Here is a 20,735-nt window from a genome sequence, read left to right on the forward strand (position 1 = left end):
GTAAAGACACTTTAAAATAATCACAGAACAGTTTAGGTTTCACTAACACTTAGTGAGCCTAGCCCCAAGATGGTTTGGGGCCTTGGGCCCTAAAGTCATCAGTTCCAAAATTATGATTTTCAGGTATATTTTCTAAAATTGGATGGTAAGGTAGGTAAAATTCAGATAAGTAAACCCACTTTTGGATAGGCCTAGGGAGGGATCCTTGACCAGGCCTCCACCAACCAAAGTCAAGAAAGTGATTTAGGGACAGTATTGTATGCCTACGTAACCCTATAGATAACAAGGGGGGAAGAACAAGTATGTCATTTTATCGCCCTGACTCCAGCAATCACTGTGAAGTTCGGAATCCATTGGGGACACAGACGTCTGTATTTGGTCCGGCCGAGGCAGTCCCAGGGGTTGCGGCTGCAGAGGTCACTGTTGGACGCAGGATTTAATGTTGGTCGGTGGCAGTGCTTGAATCACAGTCCAAGACACTTTACAGCTGCACACACAAATGAAAACAATATGAAGACTTCAACAGAGCAGGTAACCTCATGCCACCTCTAGGACGCAGAAAAGACAGATTGCAGTGAGAGTGACCACCATCAGGTGGCGGCAGGCAATCTTCAATAGACAAAAGAGCAGGTCCTGCCTAGCTTCAGTTGATGCAAAAAGGACGAAAAGGCAGGAACAAGCTGAAGACGCTTCATGTTCCAAGGATGCACTTGGAACGGCGACTGCTGCAGCGAGGTAGCCCAGGAGAAAGTTGGCCAGTCCACCAGTTGGTACAGGGACACATCGGAAGGCATGGATCTTCGAGCAGGGGTTATTCATGTGAAGAGTGATTTTCTATTCTCCGACCTTGTGGGCAGATGTCTGGACCACCACCCTATGAATGTAACGGACGACTCTGGGAGCTAAAGCCAAACCAGTTCAAGGTAGCAATAGAGAGTGGTCAAGGCTAAGTCTCAGGAAGGGTGAGCTTGGTAAAGGGTCTACAATAAGTCCAAAAGGTAAGTAGACAGAAATAACACTTATAACATCAGTTATAAAAAAAAATAACATGCATTATATGTCCAGACCCACACAATGAAAAAAGACTATAAGCAGGTAGTTACAATCACACAGACTAATATAAAACATGTGCATCCACTTAGACAGTGCAATAATGAGAGAGTGAGTTAGATACACCGTCAGGTCCCATGAATCACAAAACCAAACTCTAGAAGTCCAGCCCTATATGTTGAATGGGGCCTTACACCCAAAAGTTCAGCAAAGTTCCAAGGAAGTTTGTAACCTGGGAATAAACTGGGGTGGGGGTCCTACTTGGTTGTAGCAAAACTGTTCTCTACCTTCGGGTGACTTGCTCGAGCAAGCAACGGCAAAGCCAAAGTGCAAAGTGTTATAAAAGTTATCAAACCTTTAAAAGGGGAAATATAGGGTTCAGTTAAGTACTGTTACAACTCATCCCCCGGTACTCAGATTCTTCTTAGGACTTGGCAGGTCATCAGAAGAGGGTCCTAGGTCGCTTTCCCCATGGTCAGCCCTGGTCGTTGATACCCAGGGTTGCAGGCTCCAGTCGGCGACTAATGCTGATGCAAGGTCTTCAGGATAGAGAATGCAAAACACCACGATGCAGGGCCCTCTTAACACAGAAGTGGATGCAGTAAAGTTGTTTTGGACTACGGCCACCAATGCACGGCGACACAGGGGGACAAACCTGTCGCTGTCAGACTTAGCCTCCCATCCCGGGTCCTCTCAATGCTGAAACCACGGAATTTGGCAAGAATGAGTCCACAAGCGGTATATCCCCAAAGTTCTGGGCCTCAACGCAGAACAGCACTGTTTGCAGCACGATAGCTCAAACCTCGAGCTGGTCAGTCAAAGATTGGCTATGCAGCACTTCCGAAGTATCATAGGATACCCAGTAGTTGTCTGGTACGGATGTTCCTTCCACTCCCAAGGTCGACGTTCCAACAAAGGACTTCTAAAGATCGCTTGCCAGACAGGAATCTTCCAGGACAGCAGTAGAAGTTGGTCGCAAGGGCTTATTCGGACGGGTCCATGGTCTCTTCAGTAGTCTTCAGCAATGCAGTATACTTGCCACCTTAAAGGATTTCTTCCAGGATCTCTGCAGCATAGCTGCAGGACTCCTCTTCTTGTCCAAAGTCAGTTGAGTGCTCTGACTCAGCCCTCCATTGGCAAGGTCTGCCCCACTCGTGCATGCCAACATTGATCCAGTCACGGACCACTGAGGGTCTCATGCAGGTATGCACCGCAGACATCCAGGCACCAGTATGTGGATTGGGACCAGACAGTACAAGCCCACTTCTGGGAGACACAGGCACACACACACAATCTAAGGCTTTCCTCTGGCAGTGCATGCGCTTAAAAATAATTACCTGACCTGGCAGGGAAGGAATAAGGTCACAGAACAAGAGACCCGAAAGAACAATCACAAACCTGGCACGGCCATGTTGGCACACTACCCACAGTTAGTAGCCACATGCTGTAAACGCAGTAGGGCTAAAGAAAAGTATTGCTAAAATATTAAAAATGCAACTGCTGCCACCAGTTTGTCTTTTAGGCACATTCAAAGGTAACCAAAGAACCCCTCAGAGTGTATGCTAGGGTCATATTAAAATAAGATGCAAGATGCATTGTGCAATGAAATTAATAATTAGGTAACTTGTATCCAACCAAGGGAAACACAATTTCCTAGTACTGACAGCATTAAGGACTGGTCAGTTTCCCCATGAAAAAAAGAGCCAAAAGTTAGTGGAGTAAACCTCAGGGCTTCACTTCACTTGAAAAAGGTCAGGTCAGATTCAAAAATAAAAGCAACACATTTGGGGGTCCATAGAAATGAAGGGAAAGTTGCGCAAGAGAGAAATCTTTCCCAACGGTTCACACTGGTCCAGGGGTCAAAGCACTAAGTAAAGTCTACTTGAGATAAGGCAGAGGATTAGGGCTTCACTCGAGTCAGTGCTGGTCAGCTTCTGGTGTCGTTCTCGGGTCATCAGTGGCTTGCTCTTCTTCTAAAGGGTCTTGGCTCCAGCAATGAGCTAAAGAATGGCTGTAGGCGGAGTCCTTTTATCCAACTCCTGTGACCAACTCCTCTCTGAGAAAGTTGAATTTAGAAGCATACCCAATTGCATCTAGGAGTGTACCCATTGGCATTTAGGAGTGTACCCATTGGCATTCAGAAGTGTACCCAATTGCATTTAGAAGCGTACCCAACTGTATTTAGAAGATGTGTCCAATAGCCTCTCTGAGAAAAGTTGAATTTAGAAATGTACCCAATTGCATCTAGGAGTGTACCCAATTGCATTTAGAGGGTGTGACCAATAGCCTCCTGGAGGAAAGTTGAATTTAGAAGTGTATCCAATTGCACTTAAGAAGTGTACCCAATTGAATTTAGAAGTGTACCCAATTGCATCCAGGAGTGTACCCATTGGCATTTAGAAGTTGTGACCAATAGCGTCTCTGAGGAAAATTGAATTTAGAAGCATACCCAATTGCATCTAGGAGTGTACCCAATTTCATTTAGAAGTTGTGACCAATAGCGTCACTGAGGAAAGTTGAATTTAGAAGCATACCCAATTGCATCTAGGAGTGTACCCAATTTCATTTGGAAGTTGTGACCAATAGCGTCTCTGAGGAAAGTTGAATTTAGAAGTGTACCCAATTGCATTTAGAAGTGGTGCCCAATAGCCTCTCTGAGAAAGTGAATTTAGAAGTGTACCCAATTGCATCTAGGAGCGTACCCAATTGCATTTAGAAGCGGTGACCAATAGCGTCTCTGAGGAAAGTTGAATTTAGAGGTGTACCCAATTGCATTTAATTGCATTTAAGAAGTGTACCCAATTGCATTTAGAAGTTGTGTCCAACAGCCTCTCTGAGAAAAGTTGAATTTAGAAGTGTACCCATTTGAGCTTAGAAGTGGTGACCAATAGCCTCTCTGAGAAAGTGAATTTAGAAGTGTACCCAATTGCATCTAGGAGTGTACCCAATTGCATTTAGGTGTGACCAATAGCCTCACTGAGGAAAGTTTAATTTAGAAGTGTACCCAATTGCATCTAGGAGCGTACCCAATTGCATTTAGAAGCGGTGACCAATAGCGTCTCTGAGGAAAGTTGAATTTAGAGGTGTACCCAATTGCATTTAAGAAGTGTACCCTTTTGCATCTAGAAGTGGTGACCAATTGCCTCTCTGAGGAAAGTTGAATTTAAAAGTGTACCCAACTGCATTTAAGAAGTGTACCCAATTGCATGTAGAAGTGTACCCAATTTCATTTAGAAGTTGTGACCAATAGCATCTCTGAGGAAAGTGAATTTAGAAGTGTACCCAATTGCATTTAGGAGTGTACCCAATTGCATTTAGAAGCTGCGCCCAATAGCCTCGCTCAGAAAAGCTGAATTTAGAAGTGCACCCATTTGCATCTAGAAGTTGTGACCAATAGCCTCCCAGAGAAATCTGAATTCAGAAGTATACCCTATTGCATTTAGAAGTGTACCCACTAGTGTGTCCTACTCAATCAAGCTGTGCCCAGTAGCCCCTCTGAGAAAGTCGCATTTAGACGTGTCCCCAAATACATTTAGAAGTTGTGACCAATAGCCTCTCTGAGGAAAGTTGAATCTAGACTCATGCCTAATACCCTCCCTCTATATACAAATAGAATCTAGAGGCTAATGTAGAATCTAAAACAGCGACTAATAATCTAACACAAAGTTGAGCTAGATTCTCCCTAATACCCTCCCTGTATGAAGGTGAATTGAAAGAAGTCCGCCCACTAGCGTGCCCTACTCAACCCTACTAGTATAACTAACATTATAGTTGTGTAATGTAGAATTTAAAACGGTAACTAATAATCTAATAACCCCTCTAAGCAAATTGAATCTAGAGTCCGACCAAATATCATCTCTGTGTACAGGTGAACTTAGAAGTGTACCTAATAAACTAATATCATCTCGGTCTACAATTGTATCTAGAAAGCGCTAAATAGTCTTTGACCAGTTGAACCTGGAAGTGCGCCTAAAAGCGTGAGCCACCGATCGTAGAACTACAATCAGAAACCCTCCTAAATCAACCTAAAAGCTTGCACCAATCATGAGCGCACCCACTCCACCAGAGTCTGTCAGAAACAACCCCAATAGACCACCCGAACTCTCCGATCTGCCTTCCCTCCTGCCCCTCCCCTTGCAAATCACCCCTCCCCCCTCCGCACTCCCTGCCATTCCCCTCTCCAAGCACCAAGCCAGGGGGGCACGATGGCGAACCACTCACCCTAAGACCACTCATCCCCTGAACCCCACCCCCGACCGACCAGCATTGCCCACACCCGCTCCCCTCACCATCATACCTGGCACACCCCACCCTGCAATCACCCACCCCCCGCCTTGCCCTCATACCCCTGCCACCTTCCCCCCCCCCCGACTGCACCCTTTCCCTTCCCTAAAAACGGCGCGCCTAGCCCTACCAAGAACCGAAGCTGCTTCCCTCTCCCCCTCAGACCCCCCTACTCTCTCTCACACGCCGGTCGCAGCAAAGAAACTAAAGAGGAAACGCTCCTGGTCCCCCTCAACCTCTCAGCGCTCCTCGCCTCCTCTGTCTCGACCCACCACCTCTCACCCACAATCTCCTCCTTACCCCGTGGCCTCTCCCTTCTTGAGACCCCTCTCCCTCGATTTCTCCTCAACTGCAACCGAAACTCCCAATCGCCCACACCCCATCCTTAAATCCCCCAACCCAAACCCGATCATCCTATCACATGCAGCCACCCAACCCCGCCCGAAGCCTGCAAAATGATCTGCTCGCCCACTATTCCCTAGCATCACTAACCTTACCCCTCTCCCTCTACTCCCTCCGCCACTGCCCCATCCCGCTCCAGCACCAAAACCATCCCTGCCTGCCGATGTGAACTGTACCTTATTTAACGCCCGATCTGTAGCAAAAAACAGACATTGCATCTTTGATCTCCTCGCCTCTGTCAAACCAGACCTAGTTTTCATCACTGAAACCTGGTTCTCTGATGACTTCGGCCCAATCGCTAATGAGGCCATCGGCCCCCCCCCCCCCCCGACTACTGCCTCATCCCACTAAACCGTCCATCCAGTGGAGGCGGGGTAGCATTCGTCTTCAAATCCCTCTTCCGCGATTCAATCATGGACAACCAACCCTCCATTCCTTCCTGCGAATCTCTCCTCGTTAAACTATCCCTCTCCCCCTCGCTCTCACACAGCTTCCTTATAATCTACAGGCCCCCTGGCTACGATAGACAATTCGCAAACAACCTTTGCAACTCTATCGCCACCCTCCAACTAAACCATCCCAACCTCACCCTTCTTGGAGACTTCAACATATGGCTCGACATCCCCACCAACCCTATGACACACGCCCTGGTTGACGGTTTAGATGCAATTAATCTCCAACCCCACATAAACGGCCCGGATCACTATAAAGGACACACTGTGGATGCCATCTTTAGCTCGAACACCCTGATTCATTTAAAGCCCCCCAGCCCTATCATCTTGTCCGATCACTTCATTCTCTCGTTCGCCATCCACTCACCCGACCCCCTTCCGATACTCGCAGCTGAGCCTCCGAACCTACGCAAATGCTGGAAAAAACTAATAATCACCCCGGACCTAGCCGAGGCACTCCTCCAGTCTCCACCTCCTACCTGCCGTCCCAACAACCAACTAACCCCTGAGGCCTTTGGCTCAACGCGTCGCTGATGCGACTCGCCCCCCCTGTGCAAACCATCATCCCGCAGTGGCCCTTTCCCGAGGTGGTTCACTCCTGAGCTGAAGACCACTAAACGACATTACAAATACCTATAACGCAATTGGCAGAAAGAGAAAACCCACGAGAGCAGGATCACCTTGGCCCGACACCTATATCGGTAAAAGGCCGAAATCCGGAAAGCAAAACAAGCCCACTACAACACCCGAATCCTAAACTGCAAAAACCCAAGCAAAGAACTCCACAAAATCATCTCCGAATTCACCAATCAAGCTTGTAATACAACCGTCCTGGCCCCGTCACAATCACTGTGCGACTCACTCTCCCTCCACTTTTACACCACGGCTATTGAAAGGACAAAAACTCTAAACACCAAACTGGGTCTCCTACAGCCACTTGACAACCCTCCGCCCGTACCGGCCAGCCAATCAGCTGCGACCTCTACGCAACCGACGTTCGAATCCTTTAGTCCGATATCTCCAGAACAATTTCTCAAACTTCTATCTGCCCGCAAACCATCTGGATCACCACTGGACCCTTGCCCAGCCACAACTCTTAAAGACATTTTTGCTTCCACCTGCGCAGAAGAACACGCAAGATCTATCATAAATGCCTCCCTCTCCTCTGGTATCTATCCCGAAGCATTCGAAACGGTGCACGTCAAACCTCTAATTAAAAAACCTTCACTCGACCCTCTCGAGCCCAAAAACTGCCGCCCAATCTCAAACACCAGGTTCCTTGCCAAACTCATTGAACAAACCGTCTACTCTCAACTAAATGCCTTTGTCGAAGCCAACAATCTCCTAGACCCCACCCAATCAGGTTTCAGAACACGTCACGGAACTGAAACCACCCTAACCTCGATCTGGGACGACCTTAAAATGACAGCAGACTCCGCGGGATGCGTCGCACTAATCCTTCTCGATCTATCCGCTGCCTTTGACACGATCAATCACTCAATCCTCCTAGACCCCCTCCACTCCCTAGGAATCCGTGGAACCGCTCTTAAATGGATAGCCTCATTCCTCAAAGACAGGCACCAAATAACGACACTCTCCAGCTTTACCTCCCTAGCTCGACCAGTCGACACGGGAGTCCCTCAAGGAGCATGTCTATCCGCCCTCCTGTTCAATCTCTACCTGATAACCCTCCCACCAATAATTCGTTCACATAACATCCTATGTTACAACTCCGCCGACACCACTCAACTAATTCTAAAATTCCTGAACTCGGATCCCAACTCCCGACCTGACCTTGCATCTTGCCTCCTTAACCTAGAACTCTGGATGACCCAAAGCCACCTCTTGTTAAACCCCTCCAAAACAGAAAACATGGTTTGCGGCAACTCCGATCTTCTTCCGAACCCACTACCCTGGCCACCCGCCATGGGCAACTCACCAACACAGTGAAAAATGTTGGATGCACCCTGGACTCCGACCTAACACACTCACGCCAAGTCAACAATGTCTCAAAGTCCTGCCACTACCATCTTAAAACCCTTAGGCACATCTTTCCATACCTCTCATTTCCCAACAGTCTCTCCGCGGTCCAATCAATCGTTATATCCAGACTGGACTACGGAAACCCCCTATACCTTGGAATCCATGCCTACCAACTGAATAAACTCCAAAGAGCACAAAACGCAGCGGCCAAAATGCTACTTACGCTCGGTCCAAGAGACCACGTATCCACAGCCCTTAAGACACTGCACTGGCTTCCAGTAGCCCGTAGGGTGGCTTTCAAAACCTTATGCCTCTCCCATCGAGCACTGCATAAAACTGGACCACAATATCTTCAAGACAAACTAATACCTTACCATCCCACTCGCACCCTAAGATCAAGCTCAGTCGGCCTCCTAGTAATTCCCAAAACAAACTCAGTCAGGTTAGGCGGATCATCATTCTCAGCCCTTGCTCCAACCCTGTGGAACTCGCTCCCACGCCACATCCGCCTGAGGACTTAACGTCCTTCCACAAACTACTGAAAACCTGGCTCTTCCCCTAAAACCAACCGGTTTCCAAACTAGCATCATCACAATAACACCGACCCAACAAACTACCTGAAGCGAGAAATTGACAGCTAAATAAACTCGAATGTAAACTAGAAAGACAAACAGAGCTAAACGAGTAAAGTAGATCAAAACAGTGAAGTGGATAATAGGAATAAATCATTGGGAAACTAAGGAGATCTGAACCGATGAAATGGACATAATGAATGTGGAGGGAACATAGTGAATGACATTGATGAAATAGTTAGAATGGTAGAAGCGCATAGAACAGATGAATACACTAAGTAGAAGGGTGCATGAGTGGAAGAACAGTTGACTAGAAAGAGCATATGAATAAAGAGATCGGATGAAATAGATGAACATACAAAAGCAAATGAGTTTGTGGAGTGGTTGGGTGTGTAGAGCGGCCGAGCGTATAGAGTTGATAAGTACGTGTAGAATTGACGAGTACGCAAATGCAAAGAAGCGAAAAGAACACAGGAGGGCGTAGAACTGATGACTATACTGAACAGACAAACGTATAGACTGGATGAACGTTTGGCCAGACGAACGTGTGAGAGCGGATGAGCATGGAGTTCGGACGAGCCTAGAGAGCCGACCAGCCTGGAGGGCGAACGAGCGCGGAGAGCGGACGAGCGCGGACAGCGGGTGAGCGCGGACAGCGGGTGAGCGCGGACAGCGGGTGAGCGCAGAGAGCCGATGAGCGCAGAGGGCGGGTGACTGCGGAGGGCGGGTGACTGCGGAGGGCGGGTGACTGCGGAGGGCGGATGAGGGTGGAGAACGAATGAGCATGGAGAGCGTTTGAGTGTAGAGCAACGGTCGAGTAGATAGAGCGGACGAGTGTGTGGAGCGGACGAGTGTATGTGGAATGGATGAGTGTGTGGAACGGATGAATGTGTATGGAGCGAATGAGTGTATATGGAGCGGATGAATGTATGTGGTGCTGATGAGTGTGTGGAGCGGATGAGTATACCGAGCAGATGAATGTGTGGAGCGGATGGAAAACATGGAGCGGATGGACTTGTGGAGTGGATGAATATACTGAACGGAGTGTGTTGATCAGATGAGCGTACAGAACGGATGTGTATTCGGAGCGGACGAGTATACAGACAGACATGAGTGCATGCACGAAAAGGACAGGAGTGTATGTGTATGGAACACATGAGAGCATGCGTGGGGCACACTGGAGAATAGACTAGAGCACGCAAGGTGAACCAGAATGCGGGAGTATGTCGAGCAGACATGAATGTTGTAGGATGATCTTGAACGCCTGAAATGAACAAAAATGCATAGAATGACCTGTCCTCACGGAACTGCGTGACGTACATAATATTCTTTGGAATGCTGGGAAGATTTGAAAGAGCATACATCATACCCCACCCCACGCTTACTCTCTCCTTTACACCACCACTCAACTAGAACACAGAGATACTATGACACCGTTCGGTATAACTGTTCTCATATCAACATCTCCCGCTCACTCCACATCACTCTAAGTAAACATTGCTGGTTTCACACCCCCAAGCCAGGCGTTCTCCTCAGGCCTAACGCAGCCACACTCGGTCTGGAGTGTAAAGCTCACCTGATTCCCGCAGAGGCGCCGGTCTTGACTGGGTGAATGCCGTATCTTCAAAGGTGATGTGTAACACACGGTTGGCTCTTTGGGCTGGACCTCTGTGCACTGTATGTCTGACTCGAAGAGTAAGATGTCTGCAGATAGAGAATATGGGATTAATGAACTGGGGTTATTGGGTGCCTCTCTCCTCTTCCCTTTCTCTTCTCCTGTAGAACCCCAAAGGTTAACGCCCTCACCTTAGGTAAGTGAACGCCGAGCTCTCCATCTGCCTCGGGGCAGGGTGCCGTAACCAGTTTCTTCACTGGATAAGGGTGCAGGCCTCTTGACCTCAGAGGACTGCTGTCCGTCGTTAACTGCACGAACGGTAAGTTCTGGGCACTTCAAATGTCTTAAAAGTCTTTTGTAATGATATCTCTTGTTTTGCAGGGTTCCGGCGATGGCTGATGGCGGGCTGATGAGAGTTGAGGATCGAACCCGCGTGAGGAATAGAAGCGCCTGGAAGCACGTAAGTAAGCGCTTGTAGCCTGCTTCACGATGCGCACTAACTGTCCCTTTTATCTTGCAGGTACAAGTTCGGAGCTTTAGAGAAGCTGAAGGGTGCTGGAATACCCACTGGATTCGGCGTGGGAAGGAGTAATGGCACGTGAGTAATAAAGTTGCCCAATGTCTTTAAACGCACCTTCTTTTGTCTTTCAGATGCGGGATGCAGCGCCGAAGGCCTCCGGAGCGTGCGAAGAGCTGGTAAGCTTTTGTCTTTCAGATGCCGGAATGCAGTGCGAAGACCTCCGGAGCATGCGAAGAGTAGGTAAGCCTTTGTCTTTCAGATGCCGGAATGCAGCGCGAGGCGTTGGTGACAGCCGATGGACCAGGTAAGAGATGCGCTGCCACTGAAGACCGTAGTGCTAACCTGTTCTTTCTTTGTCTTTACAGGTGCTGCTGAAGACTGGATTCCAGGATGGTAAGCCTTTGTTCCCTTAGGCTCAGGATCAGAAGCAGAAGACACGATGAGCGTTCTGCTGCAGAGAATGCAGAATAACGCAAAGCAAGATTCATCCATCGGGTGTGGTTTAAATAGCCACCTGTAGTGCTTAGGTGTCTCCTTCCACAGCCACGCCTAGGTAAGAAAAGAGTTCCTGCTTTCCAGAAGAGTTCCAGTGTTCTGAACCTAGGGAGTGGCTCCTGCCCCACCCAACAGGAAAAGTAGTCCCAAACAAAAGAGGATCAGGGGTTCAACTGGCAGGTAAGTAAGCAGCATGGTCTGCTGCAGGTAAGTCCACCCAAGCATTATGAGCCCGGCGCTTCCAGCGCTGGGACTGGGCATCTTTATGAGCCTGGTGCCACTGGCGCCAGGACATGGTCCAAAAGTTCCGAATTGGGACTGGCTGGCACTCGGAACCGGGGTTATGGGTCTGCTTCCAAGGGAGTCGGGCAAGTCCTGATCTTTTGGAAGCAGAGATCATGACACTCTCTCTACTGACCCAAACTTCAGTTCCCAAGGGCGTTCAACCTACCAGCGCCTTCAGACCATACCAATGGTATACAAGGCGCTATATAAATGCAAAATAACATAACATACGATCTGAACTTGAAGCTCTTACAGGTCCACCAATGGCAAGCATATGTACCATTCATCAATTACTCACTGTAGTGACTAGAGTACTCAGTCAATAGTCCCCTTTCCTCCATCCTGGTGTGGGCATCTCCCACCATGGGGACGGTACCGGATCCTTTGGCAGCGAAAAAGTGAATTTCCACTTTAGTTTTAGTATAGCGTGCGGTTGCAGCCTCAGGCGTGGGAATGTCCAGCCGAGGCCCCGCCCTCCGGCGCCTCACCTCAGTCCGCTTAAAACATTGGACGCTTCGATACCCGGCTATGCTCATTTCATACTAGCCCTTGGCATACTAGCCGGGGAAGGTGGGTGGGACTTATGGAGGACAGGGGACTAGGAGTATTTAGTAACTACAGTGAGTAACTTTAATTACTCATACGTCCCGTCCCCTTTCCTCCATCCTTGTGGGCGATTCCACTGAACAAGATCATAGAATGGAGCCGTGACAACCTGCCTCATATCTAGGACGATATACATATGTTTGGTTTCCAAAAGACTGCTAACAAAAGTATTATTTTGCCCAATTGGTGAAATAAATTTGTTTTTGTGTTGAGTATCGTTAGATATCTATGTTGTGTTAGTTAGCCGAAATGGAGGAGAGGAAAAAGAAAATCTTAACATTTTTTATTTCATGGTGACAAAAAGAGAGTGAAAAGGGAAACTTTTGTTAAAAAATATATAATACAAATAATTTGAAAGCAGTAGGTTGCTAATGAAAGTTCAAAACAAAACTGAGTGTAGGACACTGAAATCCAAAAAAGGGGTTATTCTAGTTTAAGAAAGAAGTTTTGCCAAAGCAACCTGTATATGCAAAAACATTACATATTTGGAAAACACAAAACAATAGAACAAAAAAAAAAGGCAGTTTATAAATTTGTTTGTACAGATTGAATATTCAAAGTCTCAATTGCTAAATCGGGTTTGCCAGAATATTCAAAGTCTCAATTACTAAATCAGGTTTGCCTACGTGGAAGACAACAATTACTAGTTGGCTTCAGGGTCAAAAGATACAGTATTTCAAGTTCATCATAAACAAGATGGTTGTTCTTGGCTGTTGAGTTCCGTTACGTTTCGGTGAGACCACCTATGGGGCCTGAATTTCAAAAATACGCCTTCTTCGGGGCAGTTTTTTTGGGGGAACAATCCCTGTGAGGGAGGCAAACACAGAAAAGTTATTTCAGAGATTGCGTACTGGCTGTATTTAACTGTAAAGGTTGATGTTCTAAATTTAGTGTAAGCATGAATGTTGACTACTAGGTTCAAAACTCCCGAAGAGACAGAGAATTCTTACCACATTAGTTGGTAAAGAAAAAGAAGGAGCAGTTTATCCCAAGACAGAGAGCTGTCGTTACTGGCATATGTGGTCCAGCATTTTGAATAAGCATTGCACATGTTTACTGGAAAAGAGTCAAATCTTCACCTAGGACAAAGCAAAATGTTTCTGAAGAACTGCCTGCCCAAACTCCGCATCGTGCCTCAAACTGGTATCCAGGAAATAGTGTTGACAGACGGAGTAGCCCAGGTCACAGCCTTGCTGATGACATCCAAAGAAGCATGTCCCTGGAACGCGACGGCCGTAGCCTTAGCTCTAACTGTGTGAGCGTGAATTCCCTCCGGGAATTGGTTTGCCCGTGGCCATGTACGCCTACAAAATGGCCTACACCATCCAACGGGCAATGGAAGCCTGAGATCCAGGGAAGGAACCCCCAAAAGTCACGAACAATGCCTCTGACATCCTGAAGGATTTGGTCAGAGTGGGGTAAAACTTGAGGAGCCTCTTGAGGACCAAGGAACGTAGGGCCCTTTCAGCCCCTGACTGCAGGTTAGGAAAGAACACTGGCAGGCAGATCTCTTGATTGAAATAAAATGGAGACCCCACCTTGGGCAAGAAGTTCGGGCGAGTGCGCAAGATTATGTTGCCGTTGTGAAACGTGGTGAAGGGCTTGCACGAAGACAACGTCTGCAGTTCACTGACCCTGCATGCAGAGGTGAGAGCTACGAGTAAAACTGTCTTTAGTATTACCAAGCGGATGTCCACTGAGGCCATCAGCTCGAAAGGTTTGTGCTGCAAGAACCACTTTGAGGTTCCAGACCGGGTGCGGCCTATGCACCGGAGGAAAAAGCATAGACAATCCCTTAAGGTGGGACCGCCGAAAAACACATGCTCAGGGGAATTCTTGCAGGGCCCAATTGCCATCAAATAAGTACAGCAAGTATCCACCTGCGCTCCAAATGGGCCAGGTGTGCTGAAAAACCCAGTACCTCATCCAGAGGACAGGATCCAAACCCTTGTCACAGGCCCAATGGCAACACCTACTCCATTTGCTCTCATACTGGGACCGAGTATAGGGCCTCCTGGCCTGTTCAATGATGTCCCAGTTTTCATCAGAAAATTGAGCATGCTGAAGCCTCTGCTGGACAGGAACCAGCGGCAGCCCGGGCGGGTCCGATGTTCCACTGCCCCGCCCTGCTGCTCCAGGAAGCCCCTGCTGGTGATCAGGAGGTGGACTGAATCCTGGGAGTAAACTGCAGCAGATCTGAAAACCAGGCTCTCGAATGCTAGTGGGGGGCAATCAGGATCAGGCTGCAACCCACAAAAGCCCAGAACTTACTGAGGGTGTGCGGTCAGGGGGGGATGCATAAAACCTGCAGCCGTGCCAACAGATCTGGAAGGCGTCTCCCGGACACCTTCGTCTTGCCCACAAAGTAAACTTGGGGCACTTGGAATTACGAGGAGATGCGACCAAGTACAGGTCTGTGAACCTCCATCGCTAGAAGAGGGGCAAACAAGGAGTCGGTGTGCAACTCCCACTTGTAGGTGTTGAAGCCCAGGCAGCTCAACTGATCCGCTTCTACATTGCTGTCTCCCGGGAGGAGGACTGCAGAAACCCAAACCCCCTCCGTCAAGGCCATTTGCAGATCGATAACGCCTCCATGTAGAGGAGAGGTTGGGGGCAGGGGGAACAAACGGGTGCCCCCCTGCTTGTTCAGGTAAAACATTGTAGTAGAATTGTCTGTCCTGACTAGAACATACCTGTCCTTGATGAGGGTCAGAAATGCCTTGAGGCCCAGGCCCACTGCCCCGAGCACGAGCAGGAGCAGGACGATATGCAAGAGGGCTTCTGCCCTGGACCATATGCCATGAATCATGTAGCCCTCCAGAGTAGCCCCCAACCCAAAAGAGGAGTCAGCCATCACCACCAGGATGCCACCCATCAGGCACCAGCGAAGATCGGGCAGGAGGAGCAGGAAGGCGCCTCTCGTGAGGCGTGCATGCTGTATCGTGAGCATACAGGAGGGCCTCAGGCCCAGGGGGTGGTTGAGTTTGCCAGAAAGTGCCCCATCGCCTTGCGGCAGGAGAGAACCCTCTTGGGCGTGGGGAACACTCATTTAACGGACGGGTTTCAACGCACACCTAGGACGACCAGATCCTGGGCGGGGCACAATTGTGACTTCTTCTGGTTGAAGGAGAACCCCAGCTGATGAATATCGGTCAATCCCAGCCAGTCATCCAGATGGAGATATAGGTGATGGCCGTTCAAGTGGAGAAGACCCTCCACTGCGTTCATCAACTTTGTGAAAACACGAGGAGCTGCGTTTGGGCTCAACGGCAGCACATTGTACTGAAAGTGGTACGACATAATCGTGAACTACAGAAACTTCAGATGCGGCAGGTAAATGGGGACATGCAAATAAGCATCATTGACATCTAGGGAACACATCCAGTCCCCTGCACACAGAGTCTCTGCTATGTGCGTGGGAGTAATCATGGTGAAGCGTTCTAGCGGTAAAGACAGTGAGTGAGGAACCGGTTCTACCATCTGCATCTCCAAGAGCAAAAGGACCTCCCGTAAAAGAGCCAGGGACCCGATCTGACGAAGAGGAGGAGAGGATGGTAGGGAAAAAGGAAGACTGAATCCCGTGGAGACTATGGTTAGGATCCAGGGGTTCTTGAAAAGATGCATCCAGCTTTCCTGGAAAGGAGCCAGTCAGCCCCCTACTGGGGAGCTGTGTTCCCCGACCTTGACGTCACTGTTTCTTGGTTTTGGAGGCAACAGCATTGAACCAACACAAAGTCCTCTGCTGCTTCCTTCAATTGTCAGACCTCTGCGTACCGTGGTCCAAAAACCCCTTGAAGCCGGTAAAAACGATGGGTTTAAATTCAGTCCTGCCCTGAGTCTGAAATGGAATGCTACCTGATGAGGTGCTGTGATAGGACTAGGGTTCCAGGAGAGTCAGTTCAGATGTAGCCCACTCAGAGAGAGGATGAGTGTGTTTGCCACTGTGAACTGGAACTTGCCATCTGACTAATGTGATCTGGATGTAATACTTGGGAACTTAATAAAAAGTGGTTTGTTCATCTCATGAAGTCAGAGTCATTATATAAGAACCCAGATTTCCACAACTGGCTTTGTCATGATGGCCAAGGAATTAGCAGTTTGAGCGGAGGTGTTCTTTGTCGACTCGTCATCGGTTGATGAATGAAGGAGGTCCACGCTTTCAAAAGGGCAGATCCAGGATCCGCTGTTGCACCTCAGACGAAAACTTAGCTGCATGCATCCACACCGTCGTCCTCATCTCGACACCCAGGCACAGACCTCTCCTGGCTGTGTCGATGTGGGAGCCCCAAGACTCCATGAGGTACTGCGCAACGGTCTAAGCATCCGCCAGAATGGCCTTGAAGGAGGCTTGTCTCTCCGAAGTGAGGTCGGGCAGAAACTCCCTGAGCTCATGCCACAGCTTCTGGTTAGCTATGGCTAAAAGGGCATTGGCTTGACATAAAATGGCATAACAGTGTTTGCTGAGAGACTTGAGGACCTTATCCTCCTTGGAAAGACAACTGGAGGTGGCTCCCATGGAGGAAGACTAAGACAATGGCTTAAAATATAGTAAGGCCGCTGCCACCACTGAAGAATTCGGCTGTGGGAGGGGAATCCAGGAGGATTGGCTCCCCGTCCGTCAGCCTGAACCTGCTGTCCAGCTTCTAGTTCAACTGGTCGTTGGCCCTGGGCTTTCCTCCCACCCGCAGGACATCCTTATGGAGAGGGATGCCAGACCGGATTGTGGTGCGTTTGTCAAAAACCTATGCTAGCATTACCAAATCCTGGGGGGCTTCCTCAGGCAGAGGGACCCCCAAGAACTCCACTAGGCCCTGAAGTCGGTCAAGAACAGCCTTAATAGATGCCAAGGGTTCATCGTCCTGGGCGTCATCTCTCTACCCCCTTTTATACAGAGTGGAATCCAGGCCCGGGGACATAGGGGCCGGCAGGGTCCCTCTTAAGTCCGGAGCCGAAGACCGGTCCAACAGCTGCTGAGGGGGATGTGTTGGTGGTACAGGAAGAGGTGAAGGGGTGTTAAGGAGAATTCTCCTTTATGGCTAATTTCCCTCACCTAGTGAGTCCCTCAGAAGCTTTGCTGGATTTCAGGGGATTATTTTTTCCACCTGGTAAGAGTGTGAGCCTTTTTTCCCCCACTCTTACATGTGTTTTGCCATGTGTATTTCTACTGTTTGTATGATCTTGGGCTCTGGAGCACACCCCTCCATGAGCACAACTTTTTGTGTGTGTTACACAGCACCTTCAGTGCAGTGACACAGGGTTTAGACTTCCTACTGACTACATTTTTCTGGGGCTGACTACTGTCCCCCAGAAACATGTAAAGTTGCCATTAACATTATATAATCACTTTAAAACGACAGACCCAGCACACCCCATTTTACATGGAGTATTGGAAAGGGTTAATTCCTACCCCTTTTTATCTATCCCTTACTGAGCTTTGTGTTGCTCTTTCAACATTTAGACTTTGCTGGTGGCAGTGCTATCTACCCTAACTTTTCTACCGAGATTATACTATATAAACGTGGTACTGTTCCAGGCTATTTTATTAGCCTCGAACACAAACCCACTTGCCCAAATACTTTTTATTTCGGCTCCGGTCGGGTTTAGCCGCCATTTCTTTTTGTTAAAGTCCTTCTTGTGTTTTACTTTGCGCGGCAAACCAGGTTTGCCTTCTTTGTTCACCGTCTTTTGGCGGGCTTCTACGAAGAAGCCCTCCTTTGGCGCCTGGGTGTCTAGGTGAGCTGAATGTGATGGATGGGTGTAGTCACCCCCTGCACAGGGCCTCCTTGGAGACCCAAGTCACACTTTGTATTGATTGGCTGAGGTGGTTGTCTGGGCCGGATAACCCTCCTCCTGAGTGATTGGCAGCCAGGCTGTGTGAATGGGGGATTTTTGCATAAAAGGCAGGACTCTTGGGCTGGAAGTCAGAGTCACCACTGGAACTGCAAGGAACCGAAGAGAGGCGGAGAAGATGATGGCTGCTGCACGCCCCAAGTCCCGGTGAAGCCCTGCGGCAGTCCTGAGCTATCTACCCTTCAACGACCAGAGAAGATCCAGTCCGGAGTCTTCTTCCCTTGAGCCGGGTGGGATCCACCAGCTCATCTTCCACAGCCAGAGGATCCTCTTCGTGGTCGAAATCGCTGCACACTGCTGCAGTGGTCCGGATAGCCATCTGAAGAGCCTCTCCTGTTTTAAAGGAGTGCACCTTTTATTCACCGTCGCTGCTGCTGGCTTCATCCCTGGGTAGTGCAGATCACTCCAGACATCGTCTTCCTTGTCCCCACGACTGAAGCTCCAGGAACCGTGAGTCTGCAGGAAACTATCAGGAACAACTGCCGTGGCACCAGCGTTCTTCAACGAATAAGGTACTGTGTCCGACTTCGAGGAATTGGGGTGAACCCTTCTTCCTCACCAAAGGCTTGTCCTTTCTTCCGTCCCGCTTATAACTTTTGCCTCCTCTTCAGACAATATCCAAGTATTCCTGGCAACCTTGAATCGTGAACTGTTTAAACCGTGTGATCCTCGGCAACAGGAATCCTGTTCCACTTGATACTGGCGCAGGCCTATTGACTTATCTTCGTGTTAGAAAGTGCCCTCTGATTCTCCCTGCCTTGACAAAAGTATTGCCTATGATTTTTATACCCAACCCTCTTTTGTTAATTCATGTGCTAAGTGTGTTTGACTACCGTTACATTTCTTCCTGCGGGTACGCTTATCTTTAGTAAGACCGAACTGTCATTACTGTCAAATAGTGATCGCATATGTACTCCAGGTAACGTCTTTGTTTCATAACACCAGTCTGTCAAATCCAAAGGTACTTACCTTGAATTGTTCTGCACAAGGGGAATTGGTTGTGTGTGGTGTATTTGAAGTGTGGTTTTATTTTACTAGAAGTGAAGTGTTTTGTGAACAGATGGTTTAAAATAAATGTATTTCTATTTTTTAACCAGAAACCTTGAGTCAGTGTTTGCTTGAGTCACAGTAATTGTAGTCCTTTGTGTAATTTCTACTACTGCTCATTTGCCCTTCAGATGGTACGACGTCCTTTCGTTGCGGGATATTTTTTCACAGGGTTTTTTACCGCAAACCCCCTCCCCCCAAAAACGATGGATTTTTTCGAAAAAAATAATATTGCGGTAAAAAACCCTGCGATGAAATGACATGGAACCCTTGAGATAAATCTGGCTGCTCAGTCACTGCTACCTGCTACCACTCTTTCTGTGTAGTACAGGCTTGTACCAAAGGTGAACTTGTATTACCACTTGTAGTCTTAACTAAGGGAACTGCATAGGATTCTGCCTAACAAGGGGTCTGAGCAACCGGTAGGGACTGGACCGGGGGAGGGACCTCATGAGAGGGTCCCAGGAATGCCCCTCACCCCATGAACAAGACGGCCCGAAGAGTCAAGGACACCCAAAGTCACTCATTCTGACAACTCCCAAATGCACCACTGACTGGCACGTATGCATAGAGGTATTCCCTCAGACAGCCATTCCAACATTATCCAGATATTGTAATCACGGATACAGGTGACTCTGCGGTAATCATGTGCCACAGAGGAACTCAGAAGAGGTGGAAACAACCAGTCCCAAGACAAACCTTGAGTTGAGCCATCTCCCGAGGTCCTGTGAGTTTCCAGAGCTGCGGAATGTCAATACCAGGACGACTGCTGCCCATTTTGAGTGCATCGTTGTCGAAAGGCCGAATCTGTTCAAGTCTTTGCTGAGTCCTCAAGGACACTCCAGAGACACAATCCAACTCGTCCAGTCCCCCTCATCAGAGGGTGGGACGGCAGGAAACGAAAAAGATTGACCAGGCGAAGAGCGTCCTTTTTCTGGCGCTGCAGAAAAGGTACCAAAACTGCAGATTAACCAGAGAAGCTGATGAAAGCCGTACCAGAGGTCCTTCCTCGAGACAGCTGCTGAGAGAGCCCATTCATTGCCCTGCCTTTCGTTATCAGACCAAGGAATCCCAAGGTCGGGTACAGAGCTGCAACATCGCGGAGCATCCAGCACAAACGTTTCCTTCAAACCTAAGGTACTGTGGGGAAAAAGGTATTGCTTACCTTATTCCAGAAAGTCACTCCAAAGTGTTGGAGTGCACATAAAGGTGTCCAGAGCAACCACCTCTTATCTGCGTCTGAAGCCGCTGCTTGTGTCCCTTTAGCGAGTCCTTCAACAGGGTCTCCAACATTGGTTAAGCCTTCTTGCATCTTCTTTCCTAGAGAGTAGAAAGTATCCACAGGAACCTTTTACTTCTGCTGCTTTTCAAGACTTTAAGCCTCTCCGAACTGACTTTTAGCTAGGGTTGTGTGGACTTTAAAAGACATGCTGTGCAAGGAAACCACCTTTACAATCTGAAGCTCTGCTAGGATAACACTAACCAACTGTTTTCCTTCCCAGGAATCGCTCATATATGTGTATGCTAGCTAAATACAATTACCATAATATTTTGTGGGTGCAGGTTATTACCGA

General features: G+C 48.5%; 1 protein-coding gene across 1 annotated transcript in view; it reads right to left on the minus strand.

Moving 5' to 3' along the window:
- Positions 1–20,735, minus strand: part of ATRX (ATRX chromatin remodeler) — a 2,430,811-nt gene that overhangs the window by 97,723 nt on the left and 2,312,353 nt on the right. The window lies entirely within an intron of this gene.

This window comes from Ambystoma mexicanum, chromosome 5p, assembly GCF_040938575.1.
Source record: "Ambystoma mexicanum isolate Mex_15411 chromosome 5p, UKY_AmexF1_1, whole genome shotgun sequence".
NCBI lineage: Eukaryota > Metazoa > Chordata > Amphibia > Caudata > Ambystomatidae > Ambystoma > Ambystoma mexicanum.